General features: G+C 34.8%; 1 protein-coding gene across 1 annotated transcript in view; it reads right to left on the bottom strand.

The window, feature by feature from the left end:
• The window catches only part of LOC120425470 (all trans-polyprenyl-diphosphate synthase PDSS1), a 153,493-nt gene that overhangs the window by 31,128 nt on the left and 108,865 nt on the right, over nt 1-13,500 (bottom strand). The window lies entirely within an intron of this gene.

Here is a 13,500-nt window from a genome sequence, read left to right as displayed (position 1 = left end):
GAAAAAAAAACTATCATCGTAAGCTCAATTAAAAAAAAGTTAAACTATTGAATTCGGGCAAAATCGTAATTTGTGGCGGCGAATCGGGACATATGGAGTGAATTGGAACAGCTTTGTTGAAACAATTTTTTTATCAATTTTCAATTGGATTCGGCTTTATTTCTATGCAATTTGATGTTTCTCACTATTTGAAAAAAAAAAAAATGATTGCTCATCACTTTTCTTTAAAAAAAATTGATATCCCTTAGGAGTGCTGCCAGATTACCAAATAAATGTCTAGCAAATATTTATCTGCATAAATGTAATATTTTCAATCCAAATTTAAAAAGTTCAGCGATAAAAATCCATACTTCCGGCAGATCTACAGAATTCTCAGTTCACAAAAAGGCAGTTTCGGAAAACATTCCCAAAATAATTACAATAAACAAATTTTAAAACTTTTTCTTTCAATTTTATGAATTACGCCAAAGGTCCTACCAAATTTTGCACATAATCCTTGTTCTGGAAGGCCCTTCCATAAAAGCTGCGACAGTCTGTTATGAAAAGCAATGATAATTTTATTTAAGTATTCATAATTATGGACAGTTAAAAATATTTCATTTTCAAAAAACAAAAAAGTTTATTTACACAGCAATATTTTTTTAGGTATTGTATAGTTAAATTAAGCCATTTTTTTTATTTTTCAAAACGACCAGTGCAAGTTTTATTTCACACAATTCTTTCAAGTTTTTGTCTTTTCAATAATATTTATTCAGATTCTTAGTATTTCTTTTCTTTGCAATTTCTAACCCTTTTTTTCATGGTTCTATGATTTGTCACAGTCTACAAACTATTCCTAGAAAAAATCACACCCAGCAATAAACCATAACATTTAAAAAATCAGATTTTTGCAATTCTGCCAGCTTATTATCATTTTGTTTTAACCTAAAGCCGTTGCAAATATTTTTCATAGTTTTTGTAAAAAAAAATTCCTCAACACATAGATATTTTGGAAACTAACGATGGCAAAACAACTGGAAAGGTGTATAATGCTTTTTAAAATACTTTTTTCATTAAAATGTTGAAACCATGGCTCATAATTTCAATTTTTATACTTTTTTTTTAAATTGCCCCGCCCCCCCCTCCCCCTCGGCTTTGGTCATTGTCGAGGGACATAAACTACAAAAAATATTTGCAACGGCCTTATTTATTTATAAAAATCAATTTTCAAATATACCGTCTACAAATTTTTGGTTTGATTTTAGCTTAACATTCCAACGCTCAAGGCTCCAACAAAGTTCGAACGGTAACTTCAACTCGCTGGTTCTCGGGTATAACTGCCTCCAGATTTTTCAGGCCAATTTTGAAGAAGGGGGGGGGCGACATAAACTTTGAAAAATAATTGCAACGGCCTTACATAAAAAAACAATTTTGAAAAATTATATTCCCGCTATTCAGCCTGTTTGCTACCGTGGCAAATGGAATGGTGCACGGAAAATCGAATCTTGCTAGGAAAAAAACAATCAGAAAAATTAAAAAAAAAGTAAGGCCGTTGCAAATATTTTTTAAAGTCAATGAGGGGAGGAGGTAGGGGGGGGGGGCAAAAAAATAAAATAAATATAAAAATTTAAATTACAAGCCTAGGTTTCAACATCTGGATGAAAAAAGTGTTTTAAAATGCATTTTGCAGGAGTACAGTTGCTTTCCAATCATTAGTTTTGAAAATATCGAGGTATTGACGGATTTTTTACATTGGTATTTCATGAAAATTTAAAATGTTTTCAAAAGATTTCAAACATGCTGAATATGATTATAAACGCGGGAAAATGCATTTTAACTGGTTTTCAGTTGATTAAACTTAAATTTTCATTAAAATTTTGAAGCTTTTCGAAAAAAAAATTTTTGCCTCCTGATTATTCAGGAAAAAATTGAAGGGGGGGGGGGGGAGGGGGACATAAACTTTTAAAAATATTTGCTACGGCCTAAACAAAATTAAAAAAATCAAAATTAAAAAAAAAGATAAAAAAAGAAAAATCTAAAAATTAAAGAAATAAAAAAAATTACAAAAAAAAATTTAAAAAAATCAAAAAAATTAAAAAAAATACAAAAATAAAAAATTGAAAAAAATCAAAAAAATTAAAAAAAATTACAAAAATTAAAAATTAAAAAAAATCAAAAAATTTAAAAAAAAAACAAAAAAATAAAAATAACAAAAACAATTAAGAAAATTAAAGCAATTAAAACAATTAAAAATATTTACAAAAAATAAATTAAAAAAATAATTTATTTTTTTTAAATAATAAAAAAATTAAAAAATAAATAAAGGTAAAAACATTAAAAAATAAAAAAAAAATCAAAAAATCATAAAAAACTAAAAAAATATTTAAAAACAATTTAAGTTTAAAAATTAAAAAAAATTAAGGCGGTTGCAAATATTTTTTGAATTTTATGTCCCTCGACTCTGATAACTGTCTAAAGGGGGGGGGGGAGGGGAGGGGGAAGTATTTGCAACAGCCTAACCAATGAACAAAATTAAAAATACATTCTAAAACTTTTTATCGCAACAGCTTTTTGTCCGACTGAAAATAATCGAAATCATTAAAAAAAAGGTAGATTTAAAACTCATAACAAAATTTAGAGAAAAAAAATATTGTGGTGTCAAAGGAAATGTGAATAATCTTAATTGTTCAAATTGTTGGTATGTCATCCGAAGTATCTTAAAAGCTATTATAGGCTCAGCAAATGGTTCAGTGCTCAAAACCCAATGTGACTGCTTGGAATTTGTACTAAGATATTAAGTGTAGAATATAAACAAGCAAAAAAAACTTGAATCAGGTGGGATTTTTTAGAATTCACACCCAATATTCGAAGTCTCATACAAACTATACTTGCGCATAATTTAGCTGCTGGTCAAGTGGTATAAAGTTAGAAACGCACGCAGATTCAAATTTCAAGAAAAATTTAAATATTAATATTTGAACATCAAAATATTTGCATACAAATAAAACAAAAATAACAAAAATACAGTTTCACAATCCAATTCAACAGTAAAGAGCTATTCTTAGAGAACAGACTGCGCAGGCTCAAAGTTTGGGGTCCCCAAAAACACGTGCACTTTGAATATTTCAAAAATATTTAGACAGGGCCGAATGATTTTCTCCAAAGTTTGTATATTAGGGCGGTTCGTCACTCTTGCATACAACCAAAACTTGCATGCAATATGTGGAAGTAGCGAACAGCACTAATTCTCCATACAAACAAAACCATTCGGCAATGTCTAAATATTTTTGAAAAATGCAAAGTGCACGTGATTCTGGCGACCCAAAACTTCATGCTTCCCCTCGAGTTAAGCCTGCGCAGAAATGTTGATGGTCGGTGTGATCAACAACAACAAAACTACTCCACTTGACAGCTCTGATCTAGTCGGGGGTACACCACCTAATTGATATAATCTTCCCATCGAAGAACCACGTTATTGATGGATGACCTTTTGCGCCAAAATCTACGCAGCAGCTTCGACCGGCAAATCGAATTCTTCCCGGTTCAAACATAGGCAACAGACTAAGACAAATGCTAGATGCATTCCTCAACCCCAAGTGTTACTCAAGTGACAAGATGCTTATAAGATAAAGTTAGAAGATATCCATGTAGGATTACACAACTTGATGACGTTTTTTTGGGGAAACTGGTTTGTTTTTGTTTACATTCTCTTGCAACTCATCAGTATTGACCTTAAAATTGATAATCTTGATTATGCTTGAAAGATACGAAGAGTTCTTCGTGTTCTCTACCATGCGTGAGAAGGTTGTGATTGATAAATTGATGCTTTATCTGAAACTTCCCTCACTCGTGACAGGTATTTATTTAAGCTAACGCTGTTTGGAAGTCAGCGTTAGCGTTACCATGGTGATCTGTTCAAGTGACGGTCAAAATTTTCATGAGAGGTATCATCTTAGATGGCGTCTCATCGTATAATGATCGTTCGGATTTTATGAGCAAACTCAACGATGCACTTTACGATTGTGCGAAATTGACAGTGAATGAGACAGAGACTCGTTAATGGGTCTCATTTAGCAGCGGTGCCAAGTCAATGTCTTATTTGAGATGCATCCTGCTAGACTGGTGGACTCCTGGTAAATTGGTACCGTTGGTTACCGAATATCGGATGATTCTGTAGTCAATCAGTTGCGGTTCTCAAATCTGTCCAAAGTCCAAATTCTTACTTCAAGTAGATGTTGCGATGGCTATCACTCTGTTTATAGCAGCACGCAATATCTTAAAATAGCTCAACTATCCTGCTCAGTCATCATTCTGAATGAAGAAACGCCTTAAAATTCCACTACATTCCTCAAGTTCTACACAGGTTCAGATCAATCGCACGTCCCGGCCGCGTTACCGCTTAATGCTTGTCGCGGGGTATCATCCTCCCGTTGACAGTTGCCACTGTTGTTACCACTGTTGTCGCGCTGGAATGAGGAAACCGCGCTGTCCAACATACAAATAACCAGCAAGAAGCGGATCCGATTCCAGCGCGTTTCAAGTCGATCGCCGCAAGTCGTGACCAACCGGAGGTTAATTAAGCAGCCACTTTGTATGCTAATGGCGGATTCGTCCAAGACGACGACGGAGCGTCCAGCCAGCCTGATGGGACTACATTCCACAATTTGGCCACCGGTTGACACGCGTTACGTAAGGGATGACTAATTAGAGCCGTGTTTTGGAGTGCCCATCCCTCCGCCGTTGCCAGCATAGCGGCGACCTTGGCGGTATGGGAAGAACTTTCGATCAACGCTTGGCTTTTTTCTTTTCTTCGCGAAAGCGAAAGTTGAATCGCTGCGCCAATCGAAACCGCTCCAAGACCTGTCCGGTAGACACTTGCGAGACGGTGTGGATTCCGCGATGATAGTGGTGGTGCGGCTCGGGCTGAAGAGAAAGTAGTCATGCGTCAAGCAGCAGTCGAGGTCGACGAGGGGCGATGCAATGGTGCCCAAGGTCGTCGCCGCAGCAGATGCTGCGACCACGGTAATAACTCCTCTCTCGACCTCATTCTGGTGCAGTTCGCGTCAAAAAGGAGATGCATCAAAAATACGCAGTCAGTTTTGGAGTGGCCCCTCGTAGTTTGGAATCTGGTGACTTTCCCCTCGTTTCGGCGTGACGAATCACACCACCACGAATGCACGGTTGTAAATGTTCCGGGCTCACTACTACCCCGCTTTTTGTGAATGAGCACGACGACACAGCTTCCGTTGCTAGTTATGAAAATGATGTCACGCGATGTCCCAATCATCTTGGCGAACTTCTGAACAAAATCACATCTGGTCTGAAAGGGTGATTAATTCGACAGATTGGGAGATTTGGGTCGTCGTCAAGACGGATCCTGGTGAACGCAGGTGTGACCAATCTGGTTGAAGTGAGTCACGAGACAAAAATTCAGAAAACTATTTCATGTTCATCCGGTCGCAAAGTAACACCATCAAAAACAAATCAGATAAATGTGTCTGAATGAAATTTTGAAAACTGAAGGAGGACGATGTATTGACGACAACGTGAAAATATTACATTATATTATTAATGTATTGAATGTCTGCTTTAAGGGAAATCTAGGGTTAAATTTCAAAAAGGTCCTAAGCGCCATTTGTTAAAAAATAGCCCAGTTTTTTTTATCAATTCTAGTTCAATTTATAAACTATCAACTCCAAAAATGCTTTGAATTGTTCTTCTACACGTTCTTTAAATGATCGTTACTGAAAAACAATGAAAATGTATCAAAATTTGATTATGACAAAACTGTAAAATTGTTACCTAAATTTAACAGAAATTGATTTATTTTATTAAAAGAACTTGTTCTAACTTTTATAGATATTGTTACACCCTCGATCATATCAATTTTTTATGTATAAAGTTTGATTTTAATATTTTTTCCCCTGATACATTACGTTAACATTAATATCTGGAGTTTTTTTTTGAAAAGGTCCAATAAACCAAATTTTCAGTTTTTGCTTTTTGGATGTTTTTTAATACCCCTGACTCAAGGCGGTTTCAAAAACACCCAAAAAGCAAAAACTGGAAATTTGGTTCATTGGACCTTTTCAAAAAAAAACTCCAGATATGTTAAGTGTAAATTCAAACCTTATTTGATGTAATTTTACATAAAGAGCAATTCCAGCTCAAATCAGGAATTTTTGTGGCACTTTTGTACCCGACCCTCTCCGATTTCAATGAAACTTTGTAGACATGTTACCCTAAGCCTATATAATCCATTTATGTGTATAAGGAGCCGATTGTACTCAAAAATAACATTTGAGAAGGGCGTATGTTATTTAAATATTTTTGTATTTTAAAATTTAAAAATTACTGCTTCTCGAAGCCGTTGCATCGTATCAAAAAGTGGTCAAAGATAAACTTTTAGGAAATTGAACGGGCCTTCTGAAAGAAAAATACACTGAAACAAAAATACACGCCATTTCTATGCGATTTCAGGATTTTGAAGTATAGCAGGTCAATTTTAAGGTTATATTTTCGCTCAAAATGTTACAAAAAGACTGACGAAAAATGCATGTCCAATCCTTGGGAAGATATAGGTTTCCAGATGGTTATTGGCAATTTCTGAAATGGTTTTTCAGTCTAGAAAATATGTTTACCAGAAAGCTCGTCCATTTTTTCACATGTTTTCTTTTGACGGCTTTTTAATTTGACTTGTTTTAATATTTACGAAAGCCTATTTATTATCCAGGTTTCTACCACACTGAAAAAAATGCTCTGTTTTCAGTAATGGGCAATGTAATTAAACTTATATCTGTAAGCCCATACATCCAATTGAAATTCTGTCAAAGAATTATGTTTTTAAATTGCAAAATACAAAAATATTTAAATAACGTACGCCCAAGTCAAATGTTATTTTCGAGTACAATTGGCTCGATATACACAAAGTTTCATTGAAATCAGAGAGGTACAAAAGTACCAGAAAATCCTGATTTGAGCTAGAATTGTTCTATATTAATTTGCAGAAAATTTAATTATATGAAAAAAACTGAAAATTCGTTTCATTTTTTGGCCAATTAATGTAAAATTACATAAACATGCACAGATGTTAATAATTATAAACAAACTAACTATCTGGCGAAACAAAATATTTTGAATTTAAAGACACATGATTTAAATGACAAACAAAATAAACATACTGGCAACAAATACAGTGCACGGTGGTCCAGATCGCAAAATTAAGTGGAAATGGATTTTCCGAAAAATTGTGAAGTTTTGGTGCTTTGGCGTCTTCAGAAGAGTTGTTGCAAATGAAAAGGGGCAACTTTTGGTTAGGTTTAAAATGAGGGTGGTTCACGATTAGGGTGATTTTGAATATCTAACTTTTCAGGAATATTTTTGAGATTCTTTCTATATTCTAGAAAGTTGTTGGGTTTGCCATCCCAAGCAACTTTGTAGAAAACACCAAAATTTTACTACGTAATCTACGCCTTCTACGATCAAATTTATAGAAAGCATCTGCGCAAACCATCAAAAATCAATTTGTTGAACGTGGCAATTCAGGGTTTAGTTTTAAAGAAAAGTGATATACGGGATACTTTTAGAAGTCTAAAAAACTACCTTTTTTTATTTTTCGACAAATCATTTAACCCTTAAGGGTAAAAAATTACAGCTATTTTAAGGTAAAAAAGATGCAAATTTAAAACTTAAATATCTCGAAAAGGCGCAAGCCAAAATTTAAGCACCAGGTTGAAAGAGAAGATCAACAAACACTGAAAAAATTTCAGGGGTGTTTATTTGAAAAAGTCTAATTTTCAAGGGAAAACCATATGGGACCACGCTAACAAAATTTGAAAATTGTTGAAATACATGTTTTTCCATGTAATTTTGCCCGCTGAATCTGCCCTCAGAATTGAGCCAAAGTGTCAAAAATCGATTTCTGGTCATATTTCGGGTTTAAATGATACTTTTACATGATAGAAACAAAAAAAAAATCATCCATCCGAAGATCACACGCTGCTGCTGCAGCGAATCGCACAGTTTTCGGTTTCCAAAGCCAATCATTCTAATCGCATTTCAGGGATCTTCAACCGGTCCAATCGCGCCCGGCAGCATCCGCGCGACCCGCTGCTATTATGGTATCAAGGTCGCCCGGATCGTGGTCTCCAACAAACCAAACCAAGCCAAGTCAACTCAACTGCGCGAACTTCACACGAAGATTTCACGAATCATCTTCTCTCATTAGCGTGTGTTGCGTGTTTGTGTGATTGTAGTTGGTGGAGCTTTTTTCTGCTGTTGTTTTAATTGTGACACGGAAAAATACATTCCTACAATTTATCATATTTTCCCAAATTTATTTGAATTAATTTCAAATTTTGTTTGAAACTAAAACAATATAACTGTGTTAAGTCTTTCCGTGTTGCTCAAATCTCACACGAGCACGGTTGCGGTGGCAAACGAAAACCGCGTTACACGAGCATAAAAATTAGCGCATAATGTTCCAAGGGCACACATGCTCATTTGCACATATGGGTACGTTCGACCGCAGAGAGCAGAGCGTTGCAACAGCAGTATTACTGACCGTCTACCTTCGTTGCAATAAACTTGTACCTCTAGATAAAGCTATAAAGTTCGCGCGCGGGCCAAGTCACGTTTAAGCGTGGTCGAAGTTCATCTCCGATTGCGGCAGATCGACCGGGCTGGCGTAACGCATAGTTGTGGGAAAGGGCTTTTGCGTGTGCGAGGGGGGAAGTTTGGCAAGAAATAGTTGTGTGCTAGGTTTTCTTTATTTTTGTTTGGTATGATCCAGACAATTTAGTAAACTTTTTGATTTAGCTTTGGTTTTAGTTTTTACTGTTTTCCAGTTTCGTAATTCTTGTTAGATGACAAAAATGCCATCTTTTGAGCTATGGCACAGTTTGGTAAAAAATCATTTCATTCACTTAAAAAATATTTTAAATGATAAGATGCATGTTTTGCATTTTTAAAAGTCATGGCCAATCTTGACCACCTCTGAAATTTTTTTTCGAATATATCAGAAAATTTCCTACAAATCTGCTTCAAGGATATTGAAAATGCGACCAGTGGTTGATGAGATCCGAAAGACAATCAGGTTGTCCCTACATCACCATTATATATAAAATAGAAATATTTTCAAAAATTTAAAATAAACCCCAACATTTGAGAAGGACCACAAACATTTATTTTCAATCATATCAAAAGTTACGGTTAATTTGATTTTTTAAATATTTGTAGTCGCATTGAAAATTTTTACGAAACTTTCTTTTTTGACATTGAATTTTGGACGCATGTTATCGTCACTTAAAAATTCAATGCTATTTTTTTTTTTTCTCTACGCCACACCTCGTTTTTCTTGTGTGATTTTCTATAGCAGGTTGAATCTCAGCAACAAGTGGTCAAAGAAAAATAATAGAAAAAATGTCCAAAGTTGGATTAGAAAAATGGGTAAATTCATTTCAGAGTGCAACTGTATATAAACTGAATTGCTTTCATATGCTTTTAAGAGATCAATATTTAGGTGAATATCGATTTCTGGTGAAATGGGGTTGAGTTGTACAAGGTTGAACTTGTTGTCTTTCGACTTGGGATTTTATAACAGAAGTGGAATTTGCTTATGAATTTACAAATGTAATAAGATGACACTGAGAAAAACTACACAGATAAAATGTAAATTTGGATGAAATAAAATTTCCTTATTAATGATGCAATATTACCTCAATTTAGTCTAAAAAAGTGGCAACAACGAAACAGAGGTAAATTTACAAATTGTCAGGTGAATATTTACAAATATTATCATGTCTTTCACTATGGGGTAATTCTCTACCAGCTCACACGAAATCGGGAAAAGTTACCCCTTTTCGATCTGCGTGAAACTTTGTCCTAAGGGTAAACGTATTTTTCATCGAAAAAAACACTAAAAAAGTTTTAAAAATTCTCCCATTTTTCGTTACTCGGCTGTAAAAATTTTTGGAACATGTCATTTTAAGGGAAATTGAATGTACTTTTCGAATCTACATTGACCCAGAAGGGTAACTTTTTCATTTAGAACAAAAAATTTCATTTTAAAATTTCGTGTTTTTTCTAACTTTGCAGGGTAAAATCGCAATAACTCGTGATGTTTATCAGCAAACCCCTTATGTCTATATATTAAAATTTTTGTAATTGTCTGCTCTACAACTTTGTAGAACATTGTTACACTCTAAAAAATAACCCTGCAATGTTAGAAAAAACACAAAATTTTAAAATGAAAAAAATTGTTTTACATGAAAAAATGACCCTTCTGGGTCAATGTAGATTCGAAAAGTACATTAAATTTCTCATAAAATGACATGTTCCAAAATTTTTTACAGTCGAGTAACGGAAAATGGGAGAATTTTTAAAACTTTTTTAGTTTTTTTTAATGAAGAATACGTTTTCGGAATTCTGAGTACGCCATCAAATTGGGCGTCTAATTTTACATAAAAGTCTCTTTGACACCAAATTTCTATCTCATCACCGTTTCAGGCTGCAAATTATTGAAAAACACTTCTTTTTTCGAATGTTCAAAAATGGAAGGGGTTGTACCGCCCCTCCGTCACGAGATATGAAAAAACGGACCTCGGATTCGTGATCAGGGACAAAAGTTACCCCTTAGGACAAAGTTTCACTCAAATCGAAGAGGGGTCGGGGCAACTGCTGTGTGAGTTGGCGGAGAATTACCCTATTGTATAATTTTAACAAAATTCAAACTTTAAAATGCTTTATGAACAGAATGCGTAAAGGAAAATTAATGAAAATTTTCTCGGATTTTCGAAAATACCATCATATTTTTTTTATTAAAAAAAAAGATTTAAAATTTCCGCTGTAAATTGATCGACAATTTGAAATAATGCACTTTATTAAGAAAATGAAATAGTAGTTTATGCAACAAGTTGCAAAAAGAGGATTTTTTCAGCACGAGTCGTACATTTATCCAACGAGGTTCACCGAGTTGGATAAATACGAAGAGTACTGAAAAAATCAAGTTTTGCAACGAGTTCCATACAACATTTTTTGCAATTCCAAAAAACACACACTGAGTGAAATTTCATGTCAAATTTTCATGTATTTTGTCAATAAATCGTTTAAATCAAAAAAATGTTGAAAAGTGTTACTTTTCGAAACCAGTGCTGAAAAGTTCAACTTTTCAGCACCCATTTGAGTGCTGAAAAGTAGAACTTTTCAGCATTTATTTTGAATAGTGTTGCTATTCGATACTGTTATTTTTGGTACAGAAAAGCAGGCTTTTTCGTTGTTCTAGAATGACAGGAAAAGTAAATAGTTTTACGACGGAATTGCAAAAAGTAATTTTCAGTTGCAAATTTAATTCTGTATCTGAAGATAAATTTAAATATTTTTTTGCTTGTACCAAATTTCCTCCATCCTGAACTTTAGCGCAAAAATGTAATTTCAAACCCCAACAAAATTTTAAAAAATTAAAAGATATATAATAGGATGTAACAAAAATGACATTTTGGCGGGCATTCAAGGGTTTGTTCCGGTGGGCATACTAAGCCCAAATCCAAAATATGAGCTTGATTGGACGTAACAGGAGCTGGCGCTCCGCCCTTCAATTTTAAATGGGATTTAACCCGTAAAAAAAGATTTTTTCAAAAATGTCACTTTTTGAGGCATTTTGGCCACCAATGCGTTTACCAAAAACATCACTGGCGTGTAGGCCAGTTCCTTGCGCATCTTTTGGTATATATAACATTGACATTTGGAGCACCCTGGAGCTCGGTACAGGCCTTCAAAGTTTGGCATTTTTTCGAAAAATCGGCCCTGGCAAAATCAAATGGCGTCTAGGGCGTCGCGAGGCGCGACGCATATCTTTTTTGCCGGGACCGATTTTTCGAAAAAATGCCAAACTTTGAAGGCCTGTACCGAGCTCCAGGGTGCTCCAAATGTCAATGTTATATATACCAAAAGATGCGCAAGGATCTGGCCTACACGCCAGTGATTTTTTTGGTAAACGCATTGATGGCCAAAATGCCTCAAAAAGTGACATTTTTGAAAAAATCTTTTTTTACGGGTTAAATTCCATTTAAAATTGAAGGGCGGAGCGCCAGCTCCTGTTACGTCCAATCAAGCTCATATTTTGGATTTGGGCTTAGTATGCCCACCGGAACAAACCCTTGAATGCCCGCCAAAAAGTCAATTTTGTTACACTCTAATATATAAGCATTTTTAACTTCTTGTGAACAAAAATGATGTAAAAAAGTATAGAAAACTGTATTTTAGAACATTACAATAAACAAAAGGTTCTAAAAAACATAATATACTAGAAAGGTTGTCTTCCAATCAAGGTATGAAAGAAAACCAAAAAAAAAAAGATTTTGCGGTTCTGCAAACTAAAACTCTACTAATAGGCCCAATATTTTTAAATGAGTGCAAACATGCGAAAAATAATTTCAAATTGGTTTTAATTGATTTTATGGAAGTTTTTTCGATCCCAGAAGGTCCCGGTGGCAAATTCTGAGACGAGATTTGTCTGATCACGCCTTCCGTCGGATGGGGAAGTAAATGTTGGCTCCGGTCTAACCTAGAGGTTAGGTCGATAGCTCAGTCCAGATGTAGGAGTCGTCTCCCTGGGTCCTGCCTCGGTGGAGTCGCTGGTAGGCAGTTGGACTCACATTTCAAAGGTCGTCAGTTCGAATCCCGGGGTGGATGGAAGCTTAGGTGTAAAAAGAGGTTTGCAATTGCCTCAACAATCAAGCCTTCGGACATCAAGTTTCGAGTAGGAATCCCGTAATCGGGAACGCCAAGGCAATGCTGTAGAGCGAATAATTTGATTTGATTTTTGGAAGTTTTTTCGGGAAAAATACGGCCCTGATTTTTCGGGTGATTTTTTTTAAAGAAGGAGGGGGGGTTGACAAAAACTTTGAAAAATATTTGCATCTAGGAAAAACATTAATCTTTTCAGTACATGCTGAATAAGCCTTAAAATTTTTCCAAAAAAAATTACAATCGAGTAATTAAAAAAGCAGAGCAACATCTTATCTTCGACAGCGTTTTCATTCCATCACTTTTTTGAAAAGGCTAAAAATGCCCAGAAAACAACGCACACATGCACAAGCCACAGTAACCCAAAGCTTGGTGCGTGAAGTAATAAGTTGTATAACAAACCAGATTTTCGAAAAAAATGCGACAAAAATGAGACCCCCACTACTTTACTTGACTCTACTTCCACACTCCTTACGGGTACGCACACTCCGACATCTCTTACCGACCACTTCACCACCAAATGGAATACATTTCGTCTTCAAGTTGACGTCGAACGCTGTTGATTTGGCAGTTGATTGGTTGAAACAATGTCTGAGGTTTGTTGAATGACAGTTGGATGAAGTGTTACATTTTAATTTTTCAAAACATAATTTTGATAATATTATTTGAAAAATATTCATTGCGTAAAATTTAAAAGAAAAGTTTACGAACACATTCAGGCAAATTCATATAATTACTTTAGTCGGCTACCCAATTTCAAAACGAACAAAATTACCC

The sequence above is a fragment of the Culex pipiens genome, chromosome 1 (assembly GCF_016801865.2).
Source record: "Culex pipiens pallens isolate TS chromosome 1, TS_CPP_V2, whole genome shotgun sequence".
Classification (NCBI taxonomy): domain Eukaryota; kingdom Metazoa; phylum Arthropoda; class Insecta; order Diptera; family Culicidae; genus Culex; species Culex pipiens.
Note: the sequence above shows the minus strand (reverse complement) of the source record. Positions and strands in the feature narration are given on the sequence as shown.